The sequence below is a fragment of the Mycteria americana genome, chromosome 1 (genome assembly GCF_035582795.1).
Source record: "Mycteria americana isolate JAX WOST 10 ecotype Jacksonville Zoo and Gardens chromosome 1, USCA_MyAme_1.0, whole genome shotgun sequence".
Lineage (NCBI taxonomy): Eukaryota > Metazoa > Chordata > Aves > Ciconiiformes > Ciconiidae > Mycteria > Mycteria americana.
In genome coordinates, this window is record NC_134365.1 from 132,199,804 (window position 1) to 132,212,740 (window position 12,937).

Genomic DNA, 12,937 nt, shown 5'->3' on the forward strand with positions numbered 1-12,937 from the left:
TACATTTCCTGTTTTGCAGCCACCACTGAAATTACAGAGATTACAAAATTGACAGGCATTGTCTTTTAAGGAACCTCCAATTACTAACAGGTCCAACAAATGCATAATTGCTGAAAAAGCTAGAAGAGTAAATTACATGAGTGTCAGAATAAATCATTAATTTTCCAGCTATTTTTTCTGCTTTGACACAGTTTAAAAAAAATTGAAAATGATGACATATCAAAATGTGAAGAAAAAACATAAAAGATTTTTTTATTAAAAAAGATACTCCTTAGATAGAAAAATGACAAGCTGTGCAATAAAGTGCTATTCTAACAAAATATCAGACTGATTAAAAATACCAGAGGAACAGAACATTGTTTCATAAGGCCCTCTTTTCCATGTGGATCGTTAGTGTGGGAGAAAATCCTTGTAATTCTTTGCACTGCTCCCACGCATACACCTACACGTATCATCACTTGACTTTCAAACTAACAATAGAAGTGTTAGTAGAGCTATCACCATCTGCAGAATGAACTGTGCATTTTTAAGGCTGCAACAGTCTCAGACATTAGCAGCAGTAGTCATATAGATGGAAAGTAATACCCTCTTTCCACTGGAAGAACCATGTAGGGGTCAGTTAATAGATATGTTTCCCCATTAAATCAGGAATATAAGTTCCTCCACATTAATAAATTAATAAGTTGGAAGCTCTTTTTCAGTTTCTGTGGTTTAATATGAAAAAAAGAGCATCCACCTAGTATTGGTGGGAGCAATGAGATACACCACTGCAGAGGTATCTATACTCACACAGGTAAAGTATTTTGTCCAGTGTTTTAGTGTCCTTGGAGAAAACCTTACAATGATTAGCCAGTGATTATTACAAATAAAGCTGTATGGGGACTGGATGTTCAGTTCAGTAAAGGATTCCTGTATTTATTATCTATTCTTTTTTTCTAATTAGGAATTCTGATCAATCTACTGCCTGCTGCCCCCAAAAATGAAGTCTGGGTACTCATTCTTTTCTCTAAATGTCTGTTTCCTCTGGTTATTTTGAAGAAAAACTTAGGGCTTCACATGTTTGAGTTCTCTAACTGTATGTAAAATTCTTGCTGCAGAAGGACGAAAGCTTTATGGTGCAGATTGCAAGACTATGGGTGTGGTAACATAGGCTGCTTTTTTTCCTTGCTATATTGAAACCATCAAGAAATCATCAGAGGAAATAAATATTGTCAAAATATTGGAGTCAGGCAGGAAAGGAATGCTCAGAAGTTTGCAAAGATGATTACACAGGAAAAAACCTCAAGAAACAGAGTAACAAAGATAAAAATCAGGCCGCAGAACAACAGAGATGGAACATAAACTCAGTTCCAGAATGCTAAAGGTGTCCAAAAGAACAACATCAGGAATGAAGAGCAGCAGGAGGACTGAGACTTATAGCAGATGGGAGGGACAGACTTGGACCTAGACGATTTGGTCTGCGCTTCCAGTTTCTTCCTCTGCCAACTACTGCTTGTGTCACTCAAGATACACCATTTAGAGATGGACTTGAAAAACAGCTGCACAGTTTCTTTTCAGTGACCTGAGATTTCAGTCTATTTAAGATATTTCTGGAAGAAAAAGAAATCTGAGACAGCCTTTTATAACAGTGTAATGGCTAAAACATTATCCCAGCATCCTCAGTGTGGATCAATAGTAAATCTGGGGAAAATTCAAAGAGTTTCACATACACATCTTCCAACTTCAAGTTTAATCTTCGGGGATGCCACAGATTGCTCCAAATACTTTTGCTTTTGTGGAATATGGAATTTAAGGGTTCTCTGATGCAGGGAATGTCTCCTATTAGGGACATTTGTACATAAGGGTTATCCTAGTCATTTCCATATAGAAGGGGTGCAAAGATCTGAGCTTGCTCGGCCTGGATCCAAACTGGATTTGATTTGAAAATTTTGCAGCAGGAAACAGCAGGGCATAATTATTTGGGCAGTGCACACTGATACAGGCATATGATTTCTGGCCTAGAACAAAGTATGCCTATCTACCACTGGAACTGTAGCACAAAGCATTCCTATGTACTTCATTTGCAGACTAGCAGTGCAGGATGATGGATGTGCCTGTCAGGATTACTTGAATTTAACGGAATGAATAAAAAGATTGAAATCCTCCAGTTCCTAATCACACTTCCCTGAACATCCTTGAGGATGTGTGTGCTAGTTATAATTTATCAAATCTGAAGTTCTTCCATACTAACTCAAAAGCAAAACCTTTTTGTGTTTGGAGAGTATAAGGTGAAAAAATGTGGAGTTCCGGACCTCCTGAGCTGGGATGCAGGTGAGAAGGCATTTTCAACAAATGGTTTGGACTCTCTGCCCATTTACTGCAACATGCTACTTTAAGAACTTTGTTGGCTTTTTCCCTTCCCTTCCCTTCCCTTCCCTTCCCTTCCCTTCCCTTCCCTTCCCTTCCCTTCCCTTCCCTTCCCTTCCCTTCCCTTCCCTTCCCTTCCCTTCCCTTCCCTTCCCTTCCCTTCCCTTCCCTTCCCTTCCCTTCCCTTCCCTTCCCTTCCCTTCCCTTCCCTTCCCTTCCCTTCCCTTCCCTTCCCTTCCCTTCCCTTCCCTTCCCTTCCCTCTTTCCCTTTCCCTTTCCCTTTCCCTTTCCCTTTCCCTTTCCCTTTCCCTTTCCCTTTCCCTTTCCTTTGTTTTTTCTTTCTTATCTGTTTTTTCTGTATCACCTGTAATCAAGGAATGAAAACACTTCACTATGTCCTTAAGCATCTTTACCGAGAACAAAAATTCTGTAATATATGTGAAGAGCATAGAGGCTACAATGTTTTGAGAGATGTATGTATGGAAGCTTACACTGCCTTGAAAGGTCTTTCTTACAGCTGGCATTGCTTTGAAAAATTGTGTTTCATTTGGCTGCTACAATGTGGTGTACTTGATAAAGTAGGCATACAGATGATATCAAGGTGATCTTGAGTTCAGCAATCTGCCATTCCTCTTTCTGTTGACCTCCCTCTTCACTGCAACACAATCTTTCCTCTAGACTCATTTTTGTTTAGGTTTCCAGAAGTCAGCCAATTAATGATGGGTTGGGTGAGTATTATGACAATGTAATACATACATAAATACATACATACATATGTATGGGGTAGGTTTTATAAAATTCAAATGTGAAATCTTTCAGAGTCTTAAAGCTAAATAGCTGCAACACAGAAAAGAAACCCTGTGTTTCTCTTTTTTACTACACATTCTCACCTCCATTTACACCAACTTTTGTCATAAGTGCTACTATGCAAATTGAATAATTTTCTTTCTTTTCAGATATAGGACTGGTATGATTCACCAGATAAAGGCATTTTGAAAGAAACAAAATTATTTACTTTGTGGGTGAAATCCATTGAATTCAGACAAAGTAAAAGGTTGCTTTTAAAGGAATTTAAAATGTCTCATGTCCTCATCTCTTCTATGAAGAACAGAAACAGATTTTAGTCAAAAATGATAAAAAGAATAGAAGGCTTATTAATGAAATAAAAATAGCTATGTGGACTCTTCTCTGAAATAATTGTTGTGGCTTTTTTTCTTTATTTTACTATGTTGTTTTGATGATGCAATACCTCCCTACCTTTGGGTGGATCCAAACTGAATAATTTTTCAGTTTGCTAAATGAACAAAAAAAATTGTGCTTGCTGTTCTTCTTTTAGTATCTCAGGAAAGTACTTGGGCTACTACAGAAAAAGGAAAGAACCCCCTTTTTTTTTAATGTTTTGCCTGTGTTGTGAAAATAGGCAGGTCAATTTTTCCTTATAATTTGGAAGATCTGGAGTTTTGACTCATGGAGTCTAGGGTTTCTGTGTTCCAGAAACTCAGCTAAATACCCAAAGGGAAGTGGCATAATCATCCATGTAGTTATCAGTTACCTGGTATGTGTATGTGTAACTGAAAGTTAGGAAAGAGAGCAATAAATCTTGTGTTAAACAAGCCTTAAGGAAAACATGTTCTGAGGATTTATATGGACAACTCGACTGGAGAGAGATGCTGACATGCCAGGTTTGGGGAGATTCAAATTAGAAGGGATTGTGATATTGTACCTTGTCATATCTTATTCTTTCATATCTCCAACACTGATTGTCCCAATAATATTTTCACTTATAAGTCTGGTTAACTTTCTCCTCTGGGTGTCTTGGAGCAACATTCAAGCAAGGGACCTTGGGCTCAAGCTATCCAGAACATAGCTTGCCACTGTCCTTACAAAGACAGACACTCCAGTTACCAGTCATCAGTGAGTTGCTAGTGGTAAGTTAATGTCTGAGACCCCTAACTGCCGTACTCATAAGAGTGAGGTCTAGCTGTTGTCACAGTTTTAAGAGGATTTTTCTTTTGATAGCCTTTTAGAATAGGGCTCAACAAATACCCTTGTTACTGCCTCTCAGTAGCAGCAATCTTTCCCTCTCCAGTTACACCTATTTTTACTATGATATGATTGACTTTTGCCAGCTGAATATTGTGTGACAGGCCACTACCTTCTGCTCCCTGCATAAGCTGGTAGATGCAAAAGGAAGTTGGAGCTAAGCAAATGTGGCTGTTGTTATGGAGAGGAAGATGGATTTGTCATTAAGGTGAACCTTATAAGACCTAGATTCAATAACCAAATCATGTGCAAATCTCTTAACTCTGAGTAAGTCACAGAGGCCTCAATTATATTGACTCATTCCCAGAAGGAGGTCCTTGGGAGGAAAGGGACTGGAGAGAACCAGATGACAGGGATTTGCTCCGATGGACGTGTTTCTCATCAGTGTAGGCCAGTTAGAACAGAGACAAATAAACTCAGAGCTCCTGGATGTGGCAAGAGATAGAGGCACCCCGCTATGGACATGTCATCTCAATCACTCCTTGCATTGCTTTATGTTTGAATGAATTCTGTCTTTGACAAGGACTATAAAAAATATTTCCCAGATATCAGCTAGAGCTGTGTCAAGAAGTAACAGGAATCCACTGCCTTATGCATTTACTTTAGAAGTATAATTGGATGGAAGTACAGATTATTGATGTAAGTTTGATACAGTAATTTATGGCTTTGTAAAACCAGCATGAGCTTTATATAATATATATAAATTAACAGCAATAAGTTATTGTGGACATTGGTTATGGTGCCACAACATTTCACAACACGTGCAACACAAATTATAACTTATTTGAATTATTTCCTGTTGATATTACAAAAATACTATGTAGTTTACCCAAGACAGCCCAAGAGCAAATACTTGATTTAATCTTTACAGTCATATTTTTCCATGTGGGAAAACATAATTAGAAAAAAAATACAGTATAACTCTTTTTTTTTTATAGACTATATTTCACATATGGTTTATCTTTTAAAATGTTACACCATACTTGAGCACCCAGTCCTCAAGTGGGATCAACTTTCCTAATTTCCTAAATCTGCTCAACATGTCTAGAGATCAGAATTTACATAACTGGGTTGGTTTTTGTTTTTATTTTTTCTTTCATATCTGTGATAGACACAAAAGGCAATAGGAGTATTTTCAAAGTGGTTTCTAATCTCTGCAACAGTTTACTAGAAAAGGAGAAAAAGATGTCATTTAAACATAAGTTTCAAGTGGCATTTAAGATTAAAAATGTTTCCAGTATACCCATGTCTTTAGAATTTAGGATTACTGTTATAAGAATATGTTCAGACTGGGTCACATACACCATTGTCTCCAGCAGAAATATAAATAGTTTCTAGAATAAGTTTACAGAGAAGCTTTATGTTAATAAGCTGTTGATTAGGAAGGAAACACATGATCTAGGAACTTGATTATGGCACAGAGAACTTTACAACACAAATTTAACATTACTATTTAGAAGTTAAACTCTCCTTTGCAAAGGATGGTGAAAGAAAAATAGATAATTCAACCAAATATAATCAGTCTAGTCTGTACTATATCAGAATCTCTTCCAGTGGTTTTTTTACAATAAATGTTTAAAAGAAGAGGTGATAACTTCAGTGAGGCACCAAAACTGATCTTTCAGGCTGCAAGAACTATTGCCCGAAGATCCCTGTCATCAAGGAGAAGTGATGCAAAGCAATGTATCAAATCCTCCTATATCTGAAGCTAGGTTAGGATATGAATCTGTAATACAGAAATTTCTAACATGCGCAACACACATATACAAACATGAAGTAGTCAACAGCAAGAAGAGGCATTCATTCTGTTTATTAAAAGTAGACAAACTTAAAGAAATTTATATTTCTTCTTATATATAATATTTATTATTTTATGAATTAGAGCAGAAATCCTTGCAGTCAGGTACTTACTGAAAAAATATCTCAACATGAATGTCTTTTCTTCTTGAATAATGACCAGAGGCCCTTTCAACCATTCACTAGTCTGAAAATTGATTGAAAAAACAACGTATTTAGTCCATTAGCAGTACCAGTAATGTTTATTTTTAATCACAATGCTAAAATAATCCAGAAAAAAACGTTACACACATTTTCAGGTAAATCTTACATTTTTTTCCTAATACTTCTAATACTGTTTCATAGGATTAAATTATTTGCAGAGCTACATATTCTCCTACCCCAAGCACATACTAGAAGAGTGGAAACATAGGTTAATGACTTTCATAAGGCAAATAAGAAATGAAGCAAAACAGATTAAAACACCTTTGTATGAACAATGGACTCTCTCAGTGCACAAACCAAAAGCAAAACAAACAAAAAAACCCCCAACACACACACACACACACACACACACACAGAAAAGATAACCAAACTTTTCACATCTGTGTGATTAAGGAAGGTTGATTAAAGGCTCCATTTTAAGATGGTCAAAAGATAGTACTTGTAATATTTGCTCAAGTTTTTAAAAGTAAATACCCACATGTACATATGAGAGCCTTTTTTTGTTAATTTATTCAGATAGACACACATTACTACTAAAAGAAGATTGAACTCATATGTTGGATATATTCCCCAGACAAGGAGTACTCCAACATTGTAATCCTCCATTTGTGTTGTACCATGAATTTGATTTGATGTAGACCTACAAATATTAAAATGAATAATGATTGTGGTGATAGAAAAACATCGAGCTTTTCAGAGGATTACTGATCAGCAGATTATTTTGAGATCTAATTTTAAAGACATATTAAAACTATATTTTAAGGAAACCCTTGGTTATTCATATAACTGTTTATAAACTCTAAATAGCTTTCAGAAATTATTGAAATGAAAATTTTTCTTTTCCTCATATACATATCAAATGCGGAGACAAATTAGTGCAAATTACTTGTATGATCTCTTCTGCTACTCCAGGATTGTATATATAGAAGTAGGAAATCTACATGAGCACAATTAAATTTTTCCTAGACAGAAGGTGTCAAGCTTTAAAATAGTTTCTGAGGGAATGTTATAAAAGTCTGGCTTTCACTTCGTATTGAAGGTTTTCTTTAAAGAGTGTAACAAAGATTTACCTATTCCATGTCAATACCAAAAAATCTGTAACAAACATTTTCTTTTATTTCAGCATTTCCAATATATTTTCCATTCCTCAGTAAGAATAATGAAAATATACCAGGTGAAGATATGCCAATTTTCATTAAAATCCTTACACTTGCTTTTAGTAATTTAATTATTTTTAATAATTAACATTGACATACCTTTTTGTGGGGGTCTTCACTTTGCTAGAGAAAACTGAAAGTACCAAAGTAATAGATGTGTTTGTGGGATAAAAAACATTCACTAGTACTTGGCCTGAAAGACTAATGAAAATGTTAGTATTAAAGCATTAAACAATTTATCCCGTACTGAAGTAAGCATCTGGGGAGAACAAATATTAGCTAAGCAGTTTATCAGTAAATATGTAAATTTATAGTCCTAAATTACTTGATGATCATATATCAGCCCAAGCTATTTGTTAGATCATTGTAACTTGCCAAACTAGAGTTTAGATTGCTGAAACATAGATTGAAAGCTTACTACAGATAAAATAAAGAATTTATCTAAATGTAAATCAACTACATGAATTAGTTTGAAAGAAACATACCCATGGAAAAGAACTACCTAGACTGTAAAGTTAAGTACTACCATGTATTAAAATATAAAAGGAAATTCATATTTTTTTTACTGGAAATAAATATCATTGACTATGACAAATGTGAAATATTGTTTATTTGATTGGTGTACACATATTCAAATACATTTAGTTTGCTTAACAGTGAATGACATACTGAAAACTGTTTTAAATAATTTACTTGCCATTGAGTGTAATAAATTAGTGCATGATAATGTGCTCTGGATCCATGCAATAAAGGAAATTTTGTTTTAAAATGCTTTTATAGGGTTTAATGGTATAAATGTCACTGAAAACTGAAGTATGATCGTAGTCAGCATCATCACTAGACATAGTCATGTGGAAACTTTGTGGATCTTCAGGTAATCTGAAGAGAAAGGGTTTATCTGGGTACAGCCTTCTTTCATCTTTGGCTTTCACATCCAGATCTGGAAAGCTAAATTTAGGTATCATCAATGTAGGTGCCTACAAGTGGGTACAGTCTTTATGCCTCTGTTATAATTAGCGAAGAGCCGCTCAATTTATCTGAAGAAGCATTTGGTTGACCAGCTATTCAGGTATCTGAATGTAGGTAGCTGAATGTTTTTCTCTAGGATCTATTGACAACTATGATTAGATCTCCACTGGGAGTAAGGAGAGGCGAGATACACAGGAGCATGCATTGACACTTCCATGCAGAAACCTAAATTCAGGGTGCAGAATTTCAGTGGAACTATCCAGCAATTGGGAAACTAGAACAAAATTCTTGCACTCCCCTCAACTGCAACTATGCAACGTTCATAAAAACAAAACAAAACCAAAAAAAGACCAAACAAACTAAAAAGAAACCCCACCAAATACATAATGACTCTTTTTGTCAATAAAATGCAACTGGTTCCAATGTCAGAGTAAATAATCTGGAAATAACTTCACTATTCTTCACTACCTTGTTCAGTCCAAGTCATGGTGTAGCCATGAGTTTATTGGTTTCTCATCTTTAAATTACATATGGAAAAGGGGCAGCTTTAAACAGATCTATCATTATGTAAACCAGAATGCTGAAAAAGTTAAAATATAATAGTCAGATAGCCATTTCTCAGTTTGAAAAATGCAACACCACAGTCACAGAAGACTGAGACTTTAATAACGGGAAGTAGGTTTAAAGATAAAAGCTGTAATATCTGTAAGGATCTGGAAATAAAAATCACTATTGAAGTAATTCAATATCACTGAATGCGGTATGTCCATCATAACTGACCAGAAGCTTTATTTGCAGATGAAATAACAATTAATGAGTAAATCCTCATCTGGAAAGGCTTGTTGTTTTATTAGCTAAATGATATTTTGTTTCAGTGATTGCAAAATGGCTCAGATATAAATAGATATACTTTTTATGGAATTGAAGTAATAGAGATCTGCTGTTTACATAGGATTTTCATTAAAATGTTCTCTTGGATTTCTTTATCTTATCTTATCTTATCTTATCTTATCTTATCTTATCTTATCTTATCTTATCTTATCTTATCTTATCTTATTTTTTACCATAAAGTTCATTTGCTTTTCCATCTATTTACAATTTCACATACTGGGCTACAGGAGGAATTGGTGTCAACAGCACTTGCTTTTAATGCTACATATTTAAACAGACTGTTTTTTTAGTCCTTGTCCAAGTAAATATGAATCTCAATTGCTTAGAGAATGCATAATCTTGTATGCAAGTTGAGTGTTTATTACAAGACAACTACAAATCTATGTAACTAGACCCTAATTTTCAAATATTGTCATTTTGATGGTGATCAGACTAAAATAAGTAAGACCAATAGGCCAGAGTGAGCTTCAACAAAGTCATACTGTCTACCAGGTGATTATTTGGGTCATAAACTACTTAAGAATATACAAACAAAAAAAAGAACTTGCTATTTACTGGCTTTATGTTAAACAATGTTGGCTCTTCACCTCCTTAGAACTTTATGTTGTCACTTACACTGTCAGGGGTAGCAAGTCACAACAAATTTCCACAAATTTAGCAACTGCATGCTGGGCGGAAAAAAGTAAAGCTCATTATGCCTACTAGGTAACCAGATTTCCAGAAATTATTATTGTCTTATACCAAATAATTTAATCTAATGAAGTATGCTAGTGGAAGTTCTCACAGTATTTGCAAAAGCCTCTAAGCATTTGGAAAAGCCTCTGTTGTCTTGTGAAACCCTTATTACTATAATCCTGATTATTTTGTTTCCTTTCCATAATGCTTTACCATAGAAGAGAAAATGTGACTGAGTCAACTACAGTAGTAATTTGGAATGTTGGTGTAAATATGAATGTCACTCAATTTTTCAAACCAGGTTTACAAAGATAGTATTTATGATCTATGTTTGCTATACAAAAACTTGCAAGCTCATAGAAACAGTGTATTTACATGTGAAAATATACAGTAGAACTGTTTTAGGAATTTAAACAAACATATTTACATTAGAAACTTAATTGTTATAAACAAGCCAAACATTTTAAGTAATAAATTCCTGCAAAATTTGTTTGCCATCAGTAATAAGTCACATGCCAAGGGCCTAATGCTGATTTATTTCGCTCTGAGTAATAAATAAAAAGACCTTTTCTCAAATTTATGTACTATATGAAAATTGACTAAGTTAATAAAGCAATTAATACTATGAAATATTTGCTGATTTAAATGACAAAGCAGAGGAAGAGATGAGGAAATTCTATGGTTTTACATATCTCAGGTCTTGGAAGCTTGCTTTGAAATAAGTAATACAATTTGTTTTTCTAAAGCTGAATATTGCTGAAAACAAAACTCTGAGTGTTCTTTCAAAATATCTTTGCCAAGCATGTGAAAAATGAGATACTCAAACTCTATAACTTTTATTGAAAATTAATTAGATATCTTCCCTCCATTAATTCTGTCATATGCACATACCTAGTTTCTTGAGATCCAGTGACAAACCAGAGAAAGAAATTTGGCATAACAAACACTTGCTTCCTTAAATTACCTGCAACTATACATAGATTTGCATTTAGAAGAGAACATGTGAGTGTGCAATAAGAGTTGCAGTCAATATGGTGTGGGTAGATGTAGAGTGGTTGGACAGCTGGAAATCACAGAATCACAGAATCACAGAATCATATAGGTTGGAAAAGACCTTTAAGATCATCGAGTCCAACCATAAACCTAACACTGCCAAAAACCACCACTACACCATGTCTCTAAGTACCTCATCCAAACGTCCTTTAAATACCTCCAGGAATGGCGACTCAACCACTTCCCTGGGCAGTCTGTTCCAATGCTTGATAACCCTCTCGGTGAGGAAAAATTTCCTAATATCCAGTCTAAACCTCCCCTGGTGCAACTTGAGGCCATTTCCTCTTGTCCTATCACTTGTTACCTGGGAGAAGAGACCGACCCCCACCTCTCTACAACCTCCTTTCAGGTAGTTGTAGAGAGCGATGAGGTCTCCCCTCAGCAATGGCTGGTAACTATACGATAACCTACACTCCTTCTACTTTACCCTTCAGTGCAGACTGAAACAATTTTACCTTTTCTCCAAACTTAGTGCCTAAATGTTAAAATGTACCCTTTGATGGATAATTACATTAATAAAGGAATATAACATCTTTGAAGACATGGAGGTACCATGAGACCTTCTCTGGTATAAATAGTGTAAACAGCAGGAATGACCTTTAAGAAAACGTTCAGATGAGCACGTCTCTCTTAATCCAACCTTCTCTGTTAGGGTTACCTGGACACAGATGTTATAAGAGTCTTTTGGGACATGCAATTCCATTCTTCTTGAGTTAATGCCTAACAAAAATATAATCTAATTGAGGCTTTTTGTTTTCTCCTCTACCAAGGAGACTTCAAATACATTGGCTACCCCTTACAAGACCTGCAAACACTAAATAATTTTCAAACAGAACACCAAAGATAATGTATAATGTCTCTGAATTACTGTTCTGTTTAAAGATACATTTAAATGTTTAAGCAACTTACACATAACCAAACTTAAGAAATCAATGGACTTAGTAAGTATTGTAACTATGTTATGTGGTTTCTCTGAAATTCCTTTGTAGTTCTGTAACAAAACCCATTTTGGAACAGCAATAAAATGCAAGTTATTAATTATTCAGCCTCCAGTTCAACACCCAGATGAACAGAGTCACTTAACTCTTCAGTTAGGTTAGAACTGTTTTACATGCGCCTACATTGTCTGCATAGCTGACAGAGCTGGAAGCACCCAGTCAGTTCTACACAGTGTTGATTAAGCATTTTCTGCAAGAAAAAAAATGGAGAGAGCAGAACAGTACTTTCTAAGATGTCTTTACTATACACACCATGCCAGAATAATATGCAAATAAATAAAAAAATACAATGCAATACAACTTTAAAAACAGGAGTAAAGTGGAGCGATGTGTTCTCTCAAGAGATATTTTTGATTAATTAGTTACGTTCTGACTGACACCCATCTGTGAAACATACTGATGGTACAATAATTTTTATTAGAAGCCAATGTGGAAAATACTTGGAAAAAAACTTCTGTTCTTTTCTTCTTGCAGGTAGGACACAAGGAAAAGGTCAAAACAAGTTTCCCGACAGCCAATTTTTAAAAAGCAAAAATTATATACAATGTTCTGATTCTCTCCTGTTTTATTCCTTTACTGGTCCTTCTCTGACATTTGCAGATGAAGCTTCCATCTCATCCCATCCTCAAGCCAACTTATAAATTAGCAGTTATAAAGTAAGCAATTCATGTTGAATTCAATTTAATTGAATTGAATTCAATTTAAATAAGGCAGCAGACATGCACAGAATATGTAAAACAGTTTTCATACATACTCATGCCTATCTGTAAGATAGCCAAAAGATACTGGGGCATTTGGCACTGT